The sequence below is a fragment of the Falco punctatus genome (assembly GCF_963210335.1).
Source record: "Falco punctatus genome assembly, chromosome: 5".
Taxonomy (NCBI): Eukaryota; Metazoa; Chordata; class Aves; order Falconiformes; family Falconidae; genus Falco; species Falco punctatus.
In genome coordinates, this window is record NC_137584.1 from 68,480,665 (window position 1) to 68,495,855 (window position 15,191).

Below are 15,191 nucleotides of genomic sequence, written 5' to 3' on the forward strand. Positions count from 1 at the left end.
ATGCTTATATGTTTTTCTATCAGTTGTGCAAAACCAGTCCATGCCCTTGGGAGAACGCTGAGGCTCTGCTCTCAACATATGTGTGCTTGGGGGGTACATGGCAGAGGACCCATCTCTGGGGGTGACAGTGAACCCCTTCCCACTTTGCTGGCAGCCCAGTTTCTACTGGTTTCACCTCTCAGCCAGTTTCACAACAGTCACAGGGTATGTCTGATGCCTTTCTAACCCTTCAAGGACAAGCTGTCTCAAAAGCTATTTCAAAAAATCCAAACACAATCCAGGTAAGTGTGCTGAGGGTAGGTAGAAACCAAACACTTCATTATGTTAAGTTGCATTCTCCTGTTTTTAAGAGCTCAAAACTGATCACTGTAAAGAAAAAATTAGATTAAATTATTTTGGGATTGTAAATAGAAGCACTTTTCTCTCAATTGTGTTTTAAAATCCAACTTCTAATGATGACAGTAAGTCAAGGAAGAACTAGAAGCTGATTTCTGGCAGACACTTCAGTTTAGGCTGGGAAAGTGACAGACATCTCAGAGACTGAAAGAAAAAAAAACCCACACCCCAAGCCCTTATCAACTCAGTGAAAGAGGTCAGTAAGTTCTCCAAAACTAGGAGAACTTTAAACTTTTTTTCTGTGCAGTTTCTTTTCAGAACAACTAAACAATTGCTCGTCCCCTGTGCCAGGCACCTTCCCTCCCTCTCTGCAGCAGGTTGAGGTGAGAACACTGGATGAAAAAAGCACCTGTGTATTTATTCCTCCTTATTCTGCTGGTACTAGACCCTTTGCTTGCAGTCTTCTTCCCCTAGCACAGCAGTAAGTAGACTTCAAGTCCCTAAACTGGCTGCTTTTTTTAGTTTGTGTCTTTTTACAGACACACTGTCTTGTTTTTGAAAAATGCTGGTAGACTATAGTGAGCTTGAAGAAAAATGTAGAGGAGCATTTCATGTGGCACTGCCTTCTGAATACCACTGGATATGCTGTTTGAAAACAGGTATTCAAGTGAAGTGTCCAGGTGTCTGTTTATCCCTCAGTCACATTTGATATGTTCAGACTGGAGAAAATATTCATGAATCTGAAAAACTAGTTTGCAGGATTTCAGGAGAAGAAAACTGAAAGTCTTGTTGAAAGGTCCTGGGTCTAATAACCTCTTGCACTTTACCCAGTAAGACATTATTGATGGCACTTGTTTAAAATCTACCTTTTTCCTCCCTACAGGCCCCAAACCCTGTGGCACTGGAGTCGATGCTCTGCCCAGCAGGGGTCTGCTGACAGTTTCTGACAGAAAGAACATGGTCATCCTTAGTGGCTCAGCCACAAGTAGGCTTTTTGTCAAAATCCACTTGAGAAGGTTTTGCTCTGGAGTTCTTTTTTGTCAGATAAGTGAAACAAAATATTTCATGAGTGTGAAAGTTGTTTTGCTCTCATTGTGTTGGGATAAAGGTAGGGGAACAAATTTCCCTCCTCTCATCCAGGACAGACCCGTGAATACCACCACGAAGGTACCAATGACTTCCATGTGGCCAGCCTGTGACTCCTAAGCCATGTGTGGTGTGTCACTAGAGGGTGCCATCACTAGGTGATGTTTGGATGAATGTTGCTGGTGTACCCTTGGATCCAGCTGGATATTTTGCTGAGTCCCATCCTGCAGCAGAGCCCTAGGTCTGAACAGCTGTTATCCCCTAGCCTCTCTTTTCACCTGCCTCCTCCTTTTCCCTTGGCTTTCTGACATAAGAAATGTTTTTATGGATCTTGGTCATAGGAATTTTCTATACTTGTTCACAGGGTCAGTGAACTGACCTGTTGTGAACAGCTGGTTGTCTAATTGGATAAGGAGGAAAAGAAATAATGTCCATATATGATACTATCATGATGCAGTTGGTGTCTACATAAAGGGTTATGCTGATAATTTATGAAAAGGCACATCTGTAACTGGCATAATTCTATTTTTTTAACAGAGTCTACTCTGGGACCGTAGAAGTGCTCAGAGAAGGTGTCGTAAGAGATGAAAGAGCTGAAAAATTCCCAAACGGCACCTAAATAATAGTCTGCATGGGCAGCAATGGGGTATGGAGGCTCCTTAGTTCTAATGGCTAAATGTTCAGCATATCAGTTTTGCAGCATCACTGAAGTGATGTGGACCTGTTTCTCTGACCTCTTTCAAGACAGCATTTTGCTTTCTGTATCTGAAATCATTCCTGGCTCACCTTCTGAAGACCTTTCTAGCCCAATCTATAAACCCTTGTGCAACTCACTGTTCCTCAGTGAAAAGCTATTTGGAAAGGCAATGAATTGTGAAGTGGTCTGATAAATACTTGGCAGAGGAAAGATCATAGAATCATAGAATGGTTTGGGCTGGAAGGGACCTTAAAGATCATCTAGTCCAACCCCCCTTCCATAGTCAGGGACACCTTCCACTAGACCAGGTTTCTCAAAACTCCAGCCAGCCTGGCCTTGAACTTTTCCAGGGATGGGGCATCCACTTCTCTGGGCAACGTGTTGCAGTGCCTCATCACTCTCATAGTGAAGAATTTCTTCCTTACATCTAATCTAAATCTACCCTTTTCCAGTTTAAAGCCATTACCCCTTGTCCGATGGTTACATGCCTTTGTAAAAAGTCCCTCTCCAACTTTCTTGTAGGCCCCCTTTAGGTACTGGCAGGCTGCTATACATTCTTTCTGGAGCCTTCTCTTCAGGCTGAACAACCCCAACTCTCTCAGCCTCTTCACAGGATAGGTGCTCCAGTCCTCTGATCATCTTTGTGGTCCTGCTCTGGACTTGCTCCAACAGGTCCATGTCCTTTCTGTGTTGGAGGCCCAAGAGCTGAATGCAGGACTCCAGGTGAAATTTTACCAGAGCAGAGCAGAGGGGGGAGAATCACCTCCTTCAACCTGCTGGCCATGCTTCTTTTGATGCAGCCCAGGATATGGTTGTTTTTCTGGCCTGCAAGCGCACGCTGCCAGGTCATGTTGAGCTTCTTGTCAACCAACACCCCCAAGTCCTTCTCATCAGGGCTGTTATTAATCCATTCTCTGTCCAGACTGCATTCATTCTTGAGGTTGCCTTGACCCATGCACAGGACCTTGCACTTGGCCTTGCTGAACTTCATGAGGTTTGCATGGGCCCAGGTCTCAAGCCTATCAAGGTCCCTCTGGATGGCATCCCTTCCCTCCAGTGTGTCGATTGCACCACACAGCTTGGTGTCATCAGCAAACTTGCTGAGGGTGCGCTCAATCTCACTGTCCATGTTGGCGACAAAGTTGTTAAACAACACGGGTCCTAGTACCGACCCCTGAGGAATGCCATTTGTCACTGGTATTCAATGCTTGGGAAGCTAGTCTGGGATCTGGATGATCAGATTGACTCTTTTTTTCCTTTTTCTTCCCCCCCCCCGCAACAGAGTTCCTAAAGAAGCCTGGGCATGTTATTTAGCCTCACTTTGCAGCTCAAGATGGTGTTGGGGATATGGCCTATGAGGCAATTACTGATAACAGTAGGGCAGTATCAAATGAAAAACTGGAACCTGCTCTATTTTTTTTTCTTGTAATTTTTGTTAAATACATGGCCAATTTCAGTTGATTTCATATCCTTTCCTGAGATATATTAAAACAGACTCAACTTTAATGTGACAAGGCCTCATCTTGTAGTCCTGTTTTGACACCCAGAAGATGCAGCTGTACATTCCTACAAGATCTGGAATTGTCCTCTGAACATCTTCCTTACCGCCACAGCCATGTTAACTTTGCATGAGAAGGTTTTGCCAAGGACACGACTATATTAATCTTTGCAGAGTGATGGAACAGACCAATTATTTCTATTTATTAAACTCTGTTCACTTCAAAGAGCATTTGAATCTATGAAAAATGATAATAATAAAGAAATGATGCTTGACAACTGTCTCCCTTCAGTGCTATAGATGGTGAATCATACAATCAGATATTATGCATGACAACTTGAAGGGGTCAGTTGTTGACAGAGAGTTTTCTGTGTAGCACATGTAATTGCAGAAATACTGTTTGTCTTCCTCCTGATTCATTGCTATCATTTTCTGTGCAATTTCAATGTCATTTTACTCGTCCTGAATTCATTTCATGATCCAGAAAGACATTTGTTATTAACACAGGTAAGAGGATTTTTCATAGCACTTATTTGCTGAAGGTCACCCTGAGCAAATACACACCTAAAAGCAAACATACCTTCAGACAGCATTTAGCATAGACGGCCAGGTACCCATGGAGTGAAGAGTGGAATCTGTAGCCGATTGATGCGATCTGCAATAATGCACAAAACAGGGGAACTCTTCCTTTCCAGTTCCCAAAGGGGATCTCTTTCCTTATTTGTTTCCCAAGAAGCAGACACTTCTCCCAAGAGACTCTTCTCAGCAGAACTGAGAGCTTTGTAACAGCATCTGACCTCTGAGGCTGTTTGCTGATGTCCTGTCTTGGCCTGTTCATGCTGGCTTCAGGAAGACTCTGACAGAGGTGTTGTCTTGTTGATGCTACTCTTCTTCCTCTTCTTTAACTGACCCTTCTATGGCACTCCTGAAACACAGTGAAACTTGAGAAGAACCAGCCAGATTATCAGGAAACAGGTAACCTGTTCGTGCAAACTGTCTTGTGGCATCATGTGATTGAGACCTGGAGGATTGAAACAAAGTTGGTGATGTAAGAAACCAGCAATGCAGGCTGTGCATGGATATTTTTTAGTTGAGCTGGTGGAAGAGGTTACTTCCCATGTTGTGGCCAGACTATGGGGACTTCCATGCAAGCTTTCATTCTTATTCACTTCCGGAAAAAAAGACCTGTGGTGTTAGGCAGGCTAATTCACATGGCTTGGCTTGAAAGAAGATGAGAATGCTTGGACAGATTTATCCACTTAGAGATTAGCAGGGACAGTAGCCTCCAACAAAGGGGAAAGGTGACCAGCAGTCGTGATGGTTGCCCTTTTTTCTGGCATAGCTGAGTCTGGAAGAAGATAACTATTTGAGGCTAACCAGAATTAACTTCAGCCTGTGATTTTTAACCTAGTAGGGCTGCTAGAGAACAACTCAGGACACAAATAGAGGTGGAGCACTTCCACTGCTTCACAATGTGTGGGCACGTTAAGAGCCATCCTTGTCCTGTCTCAGCCTCACACCCACGCAACTCTGACCCTGACAGGCAGGCAATTCTGCATTTGTGTCCTTACCCCACAGCAAAGCCGAAAGAAGGGCCTCGGAGAAGACGACTTTACAGTGTGACTTGACAACAGTAAGTCAGACTAGGGCCAATCACAGATTTGACACTCAATTAGAGACCACACAACAGTAACAGGTTCATAGCAGAACCACTTAGTGATTTCTTGGTGATGTTAATGGGTTATCCCCTTTTTGTCCTGGGAGATTTCAGTACCAGCATCACTAAAGCCACAGATGCTAAGCCCCACATCCCAAATGAGAATTGCTCACCAAGGTGATCTCTCCTTATGGATACAGTTGGGCACACTCTGGCCTTGCTGCTCAATCTTGCTCTCAGTATTGAAGGCAGAGGACTGAAGCAAGGGTCCTGGACATTTGCTTTAATAATGATTAAGGCAGCAGTCTCAGGCTTTCTTGAAAAAATCATCTACTATCTTACAAATTAAACTCTTGTTAATATGTGCTGAAATAAGTTTTGGTTTAGGTGCTGCAGCTTCACGCTGGTGATATAGCTTAGGCTGCTTTGCCTCTGCCCTTCTGAGCTCCCAACAAGCTCCACTGTCTAGGGTGGAAATGAATCAACATATTTATGACTTTAACTATTGCAATGGAGAACTGTTCACCGGTGAGATTCATCCACCTCTGATCACTGAAGCACAGTAACTCCAAGTATAATTATGAGGAAAGAATGAGACTAGAACAGCTAGTTTGTAGCTTACCCAAGTTAATTAAATGAAAGCCGTAATTAATTGGGTGCCCTTTTATGTAATTTGGCAAGCTCTTGAAAAACTGTCTTGCTGAGATCTGATCTTTACCACTTTACTTGTCTGATGAAGATGGCCATTTTTATGAGTGTTCAAAGAAATAGATTAGTACCTAATAGCATCAAAGCACTTGAAATCTTCTGGTTCAGATGTCAATCTTATTAGCTGTCTAAGCTTTTTCAAGTAGCACAAAAGCTATTTATTTACAGACTGACACATAGTAGCTTGCTTTATTCCTTCTCCCTCCCCTAAAAAGAGATACTGTTTATTCAAAATCATCTCTCTTTTTTTGGTATAAATGCTAAAGAGCACTTTCTATCTTCAAAGCACTATAGACATTCTATTAAGCATTGACTGCTGTTATTAGCTATTACTTTAAGCTTAAATGGTATTGAATTAAAATAATCTCTTAATGATAACCCCTTCTCACAGCACTTAATGTTTTTTTAATTGGATTTTGGCAAATATGAGACTAGGCAAGGATACAAGCCTGAGTCTTATCCAAAGACCGTTTAAATCAATGAAGTCATCAGGTCATTTAAATGCATCATGCCACAGCATGACAACTAACATTTAGTGGAATGTTTGCAGAATATTACAAAGTCTATAAAATATAGATTAAATGTACCTGAGACACAGCCAGTTTCCTGAGAAACGGGAGATGAAAGCTTTTTTTTTTTTTCCCCTGATTGACTCTGCTGATCTAACTTGCTGCAAGCTGTAGAAAATGCCAGCTTCCAAGCAGTAACATTCATTACAGCAGGCAGTCCAACAAGTCTCTTAAAAATGGACTTTTCCATATGATTTTTTTTTAAAGGATGGGATTTGCTAGATAGAAGCTGTAAATTACTCCAGTGACTAAGATCCTCCTCTCCTCCTTACCAGTGGAAGATGGTATGCACTTTCCTATTCATAATACTGTCCATCCCTGAATGTTCTGTAAACCGTTGCACCTTTCCAAGGAGTGATTTTTATGTGTTTTCTAAGTTTTGTAATTTGGAATGACTTTATATTTCTTTTCATGTTTCTTAAGATTTTGAAATTCAAACAAATAAGCTGTCTTCAGATGCCTAGGGCTCAAATCAAAATGTGGTCTTAACTACTAGGAGCTGGTGTTGTGTGGTCTTTGTTTCTCCTGCAGATATATGATTGTTAGGTGAAAAGGTACATTCCTTACTTGAATGAATGAATGAATGAGGCTGAAGATGTTTTGGATAATCTTAAAAGTAAATGAAAACAAAACCAATCAGCTCCTTCAAGTCCCATGTCCTTGTGTTTAAGGTCTGAATTAATGCAAGAATTCAACACGTTGCTGGAAATAGAGTGCCAAGGGTAGTTTGATGACAGGATAGGAAGTCATCAGTGAAGACAGGAAGATCTAAGGTGATCTAGGGAGAAGGGAGTTGCTCTCAGAGAAGACAGAGTCATAAGATCACTAGTTTTAGAGGTAAATTCCAGACCTGTGCTTGCTCCTCTCATTTGCTGTATGCATCAGGCAGTCTTTGATACAGAAAAGTGTAGTTTTGCATAGGTAACGGAAATGTGGAAAATGATGTTGTTTTTGTTGATGGTGAGATTTGTTGACCCACTTTTCCTTAGTGCTCTGAAGCAGCCGTATTTTGTGGGAAAACATGAAACCTCATTCCAGAAGAAAGCAACTGTCCTCTGCAGGAGCCGATAACTAGAGGCAACAAAGGTGTACTGTGGAACCTGAGCAAGAAATGGCTGAGTATATCATGCTCATTTTTTCGTGGGCCCTCAAGCTGTAGAGTGAGAGTCTCTAGGAGCTACTTCGGGATCCTTTGTTTTGGAACAAAAGACACGCTGTTAAATGCCAGTCCTGGATGTTCCTGGGATGCATTGTTGTTCTGCAAGCAAAGCCAGGGCTTCTGTTGGAGCCAGAGAATGAGGGAGGGCTGCCACTCAAAAAGGCTGTAAGTAGCATAGTTTCCCACAGGCAGTGTGAAGGAGACTGTTTTAGAAAAACTCCTTCTTTATCTTCCTTTCTCACTCTTTTTTTTCAGACCTAGTTAATTATATTTGCATATACAGTCAGTGTTTATTCCTGTGACCAGGCCATAGGGAGTGATGGTTTTGGCTGGAAAGGATGCAATATTTGTGGGGGAGGATAGTGGGATAGTTGGGCGTAGCTGAGGTTCCCTCCTTCCTTGCTACCTGACCTTATGTTAAAGCTTGCTGTTGATTGCCCCTGTGTCGTCTGTAAATTTCACAGAGATTTTTCAGCTGCTTCAAGGCTAACTTTGCTAATCTTGTTTGTGCTTTGTCAATACTTGTAGTTACTGCCGTTTTGCAAACTTCCTCTACTTTAGCTCAGGCAATTACGTTCTGTCTATTGAAGGTTCCCATTGCTGGATCAATAGAAGAAGTTTATTCTTCATTTCCTTCATAACAGCTATTGTATAGTGCTGCAAAATGGCTGCTGTAGCCAGTTGCAATTCGTCACTGGATGAGCAACCGTGCAGTCTGAAAAGCATCTAAAGATCTTATGGGATGAAAAGTGATATAATCGTTATTGGTAGCTGTATTGGTCCTTTGACATCTCCTTTAAGTATTAGTTGAGAATTGGAGGGTTATCTGGGCATAAATGTTGCTTCAATCAGTTGTCTGTGCCTTTTCCCTATCCCATCTGATGATGGCTTCTATTGCAAACCCCTGGTATCCCACAGGGTCCTTGGATTGAATGTATGTCTACAGAATTTTCTATCTGGTTCCCTGCTGCTTCCCAGTCATCTAATGCCCCTGTACAGAACTGGGCCCTCGAGGTTAGGATTGCTGGTTTCCTTTCTCTCTCAAACAGCTGGCATGTCATTGCTGTTGTCTCTAGACATCGAGCAAGCTGGCCTCCTACAAGCCTGCTGGCAACGTCTGATGTGTAAAGTTATGTGCCTGATGACAGACGAAGTGTTGAAGCAACCTAATAATTCAGCTGTGATGCTATCCACTTCTGCCTTTTGTCCCTGAAATAGGAGCCCTTCTCAGGGTCTTGGGTTACAGATTGAAACGTTTTGTAGTTAAGAATGTCTGGGTCAAAAAACAGGAAAAATGCTTTATTGTTGCATGGCACTGTGAAGCCAAATGTGTACTTGATTTTCTATTAGCACGGTGCATTGAGCTGGCACCTATAATGGTTCTGTATGACAGACTGTAATCAGACCTTGAGCAGGGAACGATGCCTGTACCACCGCAAACAGTAGTGGAAATGCTACTGGGTTGTAACACTAATGTTTAATACCTGACTTTTAACGATTGAAATGGCTGTTATGTTTTGGGTAGTGACAGTAGCTGGGTCTTGTGATTTTAGTATTTTTAAACACCATCTCAAAAAAAAAAAAAAAAAAAAAAAAGAGGTGGTTTTATTATATTGTATGTTCCCTGGTGGAACCCAATGTGATGCTACTAAGCAGTCTAGCTAATAGAAAATGAGAACTTACAGGACAGGTAATGCTAATGTTCCAAAGAAAAGCATAAAGCAATGTATTGTTTTGGTTCATCTTTTGTGAGGGATATTAAAGAAATTAACCTTTACGTAGGAAACAGGCAAATTTCATATTGTGAAGAAACGTAAGGAAAGAGTAGGACCAAAATTTGGAAGCCTGAGTGAGGCATGCTCTCCACAGTCATTAAAAACCCTGAATTTATCTTGTGCACATTTGTGATAATGAACAAAGAATTCTCCAGTCTTTAAATGGGCTACTGCACAGAAAGCATGCTTATAAAGCAGTCTTCTTATTGCATCTGCATCACCATAAAGCCTTTTGGCATAGCCTTTTTATAACTCCTGTCTACATAATGCATCTTGTGCAAACTATTTGCTTTTGAGTACGATAGTGAGGTCTATTGAAAAAATTAAATAATAAATTATGCAACTTTCTCATTCCCTTTTGGCTGAAATGCTTAATAGACAGAATTCAAACACAAGTTTAATTCACCTATAAAGTACTTGGGCATCTGAATTACAGTTTTAATCTGCAGCAGCTGAGTTATGTCCTACTGTTACAATATATTCAGGAAGGGAAGGCTGGACAGGTAGAATCTTATTTTATGGATTGTGGGGATAACTTATGCAGACAGCTAACAGCCTGTTCCTACTAGGTGAGGAGAATTTATTGGAAGGGCTCAGGATCTCACTCCTGTCACTGGTGGGTTATTAGCTTGTTCTTCCCCCTGCAGAACTGATCCATTTGGGTTCAGCCTTGAGCTGACTGCAGGTACTGCCTTCTGGAGAAATGGACTTGAGATGTGAGAGGAGAGCTGTGCCTGCATGTGCTCCTGACCAGGATGGATGCTCAAGTGAGTTAGCTTGTTTTTTCATTATTGCAAGCTAAAAGAGACAAACTCTGCTATTGTCTGTGCTGGTGGCTAACATACAAAGTAGCTATACAGAGAGCTAGCAGAATACGTGTCAAATTGTATAAGCATGTACACTGTCATGGTCTGATATTAGTAAGGCTTGAATCTGCAGACCTTTCTTCTGAATACTCAAGAGGGTACTCAGCTGGAATGTAAGCTGGCACCTCAGGCTCCTGAGGGCAATAGGTATCTGCCCAGACTATTGGATGTTCTGATCTAAATGACTACGAACTGAGTGTGAATTAAACATATTGTTAATCTTAATGGGTGAATAACAACCCTTCTTTTTTCCTCGGGTCACCCAGAAAGACAAAAAGCTTGCTACTTGCTCTGATTCCCACATCAGCTCCTGTGAGTTTTATGGGTAAGTAGGTATCTCCCTTTGACCTCCCCTTTCTACGTTGACTGCTTGCTCTCTGACAGACAGAAAACAGAGACTCGCAATGTCACCATCTACCAGGTAATTTTGCCAATGAGCTGTTCTCCAGCCCTTCCAAACTCCTGAGGGAAAGGATTGGGGGTGGAAATCAGAAAAGGCTTTGGTCTCTGCAAATATCAACATGTCATGAAGGTCATGATGCGTGCTAGCAGTTCAAAACAAGTCAGGGGGAACACTCCTTTTAACAGAGTTCTGTGGATGGCTTGGAAAAAAACTCCACATTTGGATTCTGGCCATACATGGAACAGAAACTCAAATGGATCAAGAACAGAGAAAAAAATGTAACTTGATAGCACATTAACCATTTTTGGTTAATACTTCAAAAGCCACTCAGATGCAAGACAATATGGAAAAAAGGTATTAATGCACATTCTGTAGTGTGTAAGAGAGTCACATGGTTAAATCTTACTCTGAAAAACAGTTTTACTGAAACTTTTTTGCAATGTTTTGCAAGACATTCTGCAATGTAAGCTGGTAGAATGGAAGATGCAGCATCCGGATTTAGTGTTAGATCTGTGTTATTCTGTATAGTATTTGCCTGCTAATCCGAAAGTCTGTGCACACTGCACTTATCTCATAGATACTAAAGATGAACTATATCATTACTAGTTGCTTTCCCAATTAAATTTAACCTTAGACTGGGCTGGGTGATTTTGATAAGACAAATTACAACTTGTCTCTAGGACAGGTGAACAAGATATTAACTGAGAAATATAAAGCTGGAAATAAATAAAATAGTTGTATGTAATGGAGCAATTTAAAAGGAGTGCATTTCAGAGTTTTTGAGAAACATTTTCAACTTGCAATGATTTATTTCTGCTGCTCACAGGAGCTACATGAATAACTAATATTCTCTGATAAAGGCTCTATCCTATTAAGGAGTCAACTTTGCAGTAAAGGCAAAGAAGAATATAAAAAGTTGCAAAGACAAGGTAAAGCTATTAGCAAATCTCCATTCCAAAGTTGTTTCCTACTTGCTGTAAACCATTTCTATCAAGGGAGCAATTTCCTGTGTGCTGCCATTAGTGGATAATATTTTCCTTCAAATAATGGGCTGTGGATGGTGACTAACCACAAATGGTAATATTCTCTCTTTTAAAAGCCTGCGCAGCACACTTTAATGTTCTGCCATGACGCATTAAAACATAAAGTAGACTATTTCCAATATGAAAACTCATTTGTTTAGAAAAATCTCTCTCCCTCTTTCATTGCCTCTCAACACAGCTGAATGATAGTTGAGGTTCTTATAAAGTTTCAGTTGTCCTGGAGTTCAAAGGTACACTTTGTAGTTAGCAAACCTTGGAAGAACATTTTATGTTGGGCTTAAAAAAATACAATAAAATCTGATGAACAAGGCAACAGCATGTGCGCATATGCCATGAGATTTGTTACTGCTTATATCTCTGGGCTGTGCAGACATGCACACAAGATAAACTGGGCTAGAATTAACCAGGTGCAGTATAACAGCATTCTGTTATCTGTCCCTAACAAATTACAGGCTGCTAGCTGGAATTACCGCTTGCAGATAGTAGTCATTTGGTAGTAAAGTGTGCTTGTTTTTTCTTCCTAAAAGCCTGATACAAGGGCATGTTTATATAAGTATGTTGAAATATGAAATGCTTTGACTGCATGTAAGGGAAATGAAAACCTTCCTAGCCTTTCATTTCCTATCAAACATTTACTGCATTGCAGGTCTCTCCAGCTCAGTAGCAATGTCAGTGTAGCATACCTCATACACACCGTGCTTTATAGTGTCAGGGTAATGTATTATCTGAGGCCTTCTTTAAACCTGTATTCTGCTTTTATAGAACTGATTTTGATTAAAGAGAATATAGAAACATTTTTTTGATGCTTTCTAGTGTGACAATTTATGAGGGAAAGTAAATGCTCCATGCTCATATGTTATTGCAGGATTCATTGCTCTGGAGGAAAAGTCCCTGCTCACAACTGAGCTTGCCCAGTGGAACAAGCACAGCAGAAAACACTGAGCTCCCTAACTTAGTTTTAAATGATACTGTTTTCAAGCAGTTTGGGTTTTATTTTTTGAAAAGTGAAACTGCAAAACAAAGGCTACTCTTTTGCACTGTGATACCATGACACTTTCTTTTCTAGAACTGTCTTAAACAAACCCCACTTAAATCTCATGTCCTGCCATTGAAGCATATATTGGGGGATCATTTTACTCACCATCAAGTGAGAAACAACGAAGTCTTCACAGCTGCAGGAGACAGGTAGGGAGAATACTGCATCTGAAAGGCATTAACATGTAAATATAAAGAGAAAATGTAACCAGAACATAAGAGCAAATGCATTTTTAAAATGTAGTGTAAGTTACCGGTTTCATGGATTATCAGAAAACTGTGCCTTTGTTAATATCTTGTTCCCATGTGCCCTACTCATTGCATTACATATCGGGGAAGTTTCATTCATAATGCTCTGAAGTTCATACTGAAGTATCTCCTTCAGCAGCTACCAAGACAGTGGTTTATGAATGACCTTAAAAAGAAAATTGTGATGTCACTTCCATTTTTCCACCTCCTTGTGCACTTTTATGTCTCAATAAGCTAAATATTTTTTAGTATATATAAAAAAATAATACCAGGGGATATCTAAAATGTTCAATTACAATGTCCTTTTAAAATATGTCAGGTTTTTCAGGCAATATATCAAAAAGGACCATAATGAAACAGTCATTATTTTATCTCTTCTATTACTCAATTTACAAGAAAGAATTAATAAGGCCATAAAGAGTGTCTTGGCCCTGTGGCTACTGAATTTTGGTTTGCTACTGGAATACCTTCAGTGATCTGACTTTTGAGCTTGCCTAATTTAAGTGTGAACTTCCTATTGTCTCATTACGATCACTTTCAAGTGTGAGGCAAAGTCTATGGTAGCAATATTACAGCACACAGCCAGAGTAAAATACCACATTATTGGCATGGCTCTTGAAATAGCTAAAAGACTGTTCCAATGCATGCATTATGGTGAAAGAGAAAAAGAACAAAGCTAAGGGGTCTCAGAGGATGTGACGCTGGATGTGACACAGCCTGTTTCCCCTTGCATCTCAACACTTGGGATATCTTTGAAAGTACATGGAGACTAAATACACACAAAGGGGCTCCCTCTGTTGTGAAGCAGCAGAAAAACTAGTCAGTTAGGTTTTCTACTTGGAAAGACAAGCAATGCATCTCCCAAGGAGCTAATGCAACTTTTTGAATGTTTAGCTTAGTCTCCAAACAGCGTGTCTGTCTGGACCAAGGAGTACGTGGGTTATTGCTTACAGAAAGCAGCAGCAAGACTGGGTTGCGGCAGCAGAGGTGCGATGGTACTGACTAGCAAATGAAATACATACTCAGCTCACTGGGGAGTTTAGGCTCTGCTAGCTTCTGGTGAGCTGAGGCATGAGATACAGTGCAGTGTTGAATACTTAGCTGTTCAAAAGGGAGACAGTAAATGAGACCAGTGGTCTTGAACATCTGATCAGCAGGTCTCCTGTGTCACCCACTCTAACTTATCAGCAGGATGGTATAAAAGATGCTGCCACTAGCGGTTTCATTTGCTGCATACAGCAAGCACCATGCAGGTTATAAAATCATGCAAAACATTTCCAACCGCTAACGTAGGAACACCGCTTTTTACATCCTTTACCACCTGCATCTTGTTCCTTTTTGCAGTAAACTAAGCCTTTAAGACTTTATGCCTGTTCGTTTAAACAGTTAGGTGTGGACTCAGGCAATAATACAGGAAAGCAGAGGTGGACCCTTCTTTGCTTTGTGGCACCTACAGCCCCCTTTGGAGTGTCTTGGGTACGGGTGTGTAGCAGGTTTTACTTCTCAGCAAAATTGACTTGGCTTTATTTGGGCTACCTGGAACACTACACAGGGCTCATACCACACACAGAAAACTGCCCTGTGTAGGTGTGTGGACAGCTTGTTAGCAGCTGTATTTCTAAGGGATCAATCACCATGTTCTTTACTTCTTGGAAGTTCTTACCTTTTGCATGCCATGTCAGCTTTCCTAGCATTTTACTGTCATCTGTGTCTGGTGACATGATGTTGGATCCTTTGGTCATGCTTTGTAACTTCTTGAGTCATAACTACAAATACTAGAATTGTTCCCTCATACCACAGGCATATTACAGGCAAAATTCTCTGTTCCTACTATATTACCCCCAAGCACCTTTATTGCAGGTGGAATCAATTTAGCCTTTGCTATATTTTAAAAAGGTAGATGCCCAGCAGATGAGGTCTGAGAAAAATATTTTGCCTTTCAAATAGATGATTCCAGGATTAAAATCTGGGATAGTTCATTTTTCCCCCAGTTTCAATCATTTCTGTTTTTCAGATACCCTTCCTAGCTCTTTAAAGTGTAAATCTTCTGGGTTTTATGTGTCTGTAAATCAAAAACTGCAGAACTCATTTTAGCCTCTTTGAAAAAAAT

The 15,191-nt window shown here is 40.9% G+C and overlaps 1 long non-coding RNA gene across 1 annotated transcript in view; it reads left to right on the forward strand.

The window, feature by feature from the left end:
* Positions 1 to 15,191, forward strand: part of LOC308064809 — a 104,887-nt gene that overhangs the window by 15,746 nt on the left and 73,950 nt on the right. The window contains exon 2 of the long non-coding RNA XR_013928531.1: positions 1 to 15,191. This exon is cut by the window's right edge and continues 73,950 nt beyond it. This is a non-coding gene — a long non-coding RNA (uncharacterized lncRNA).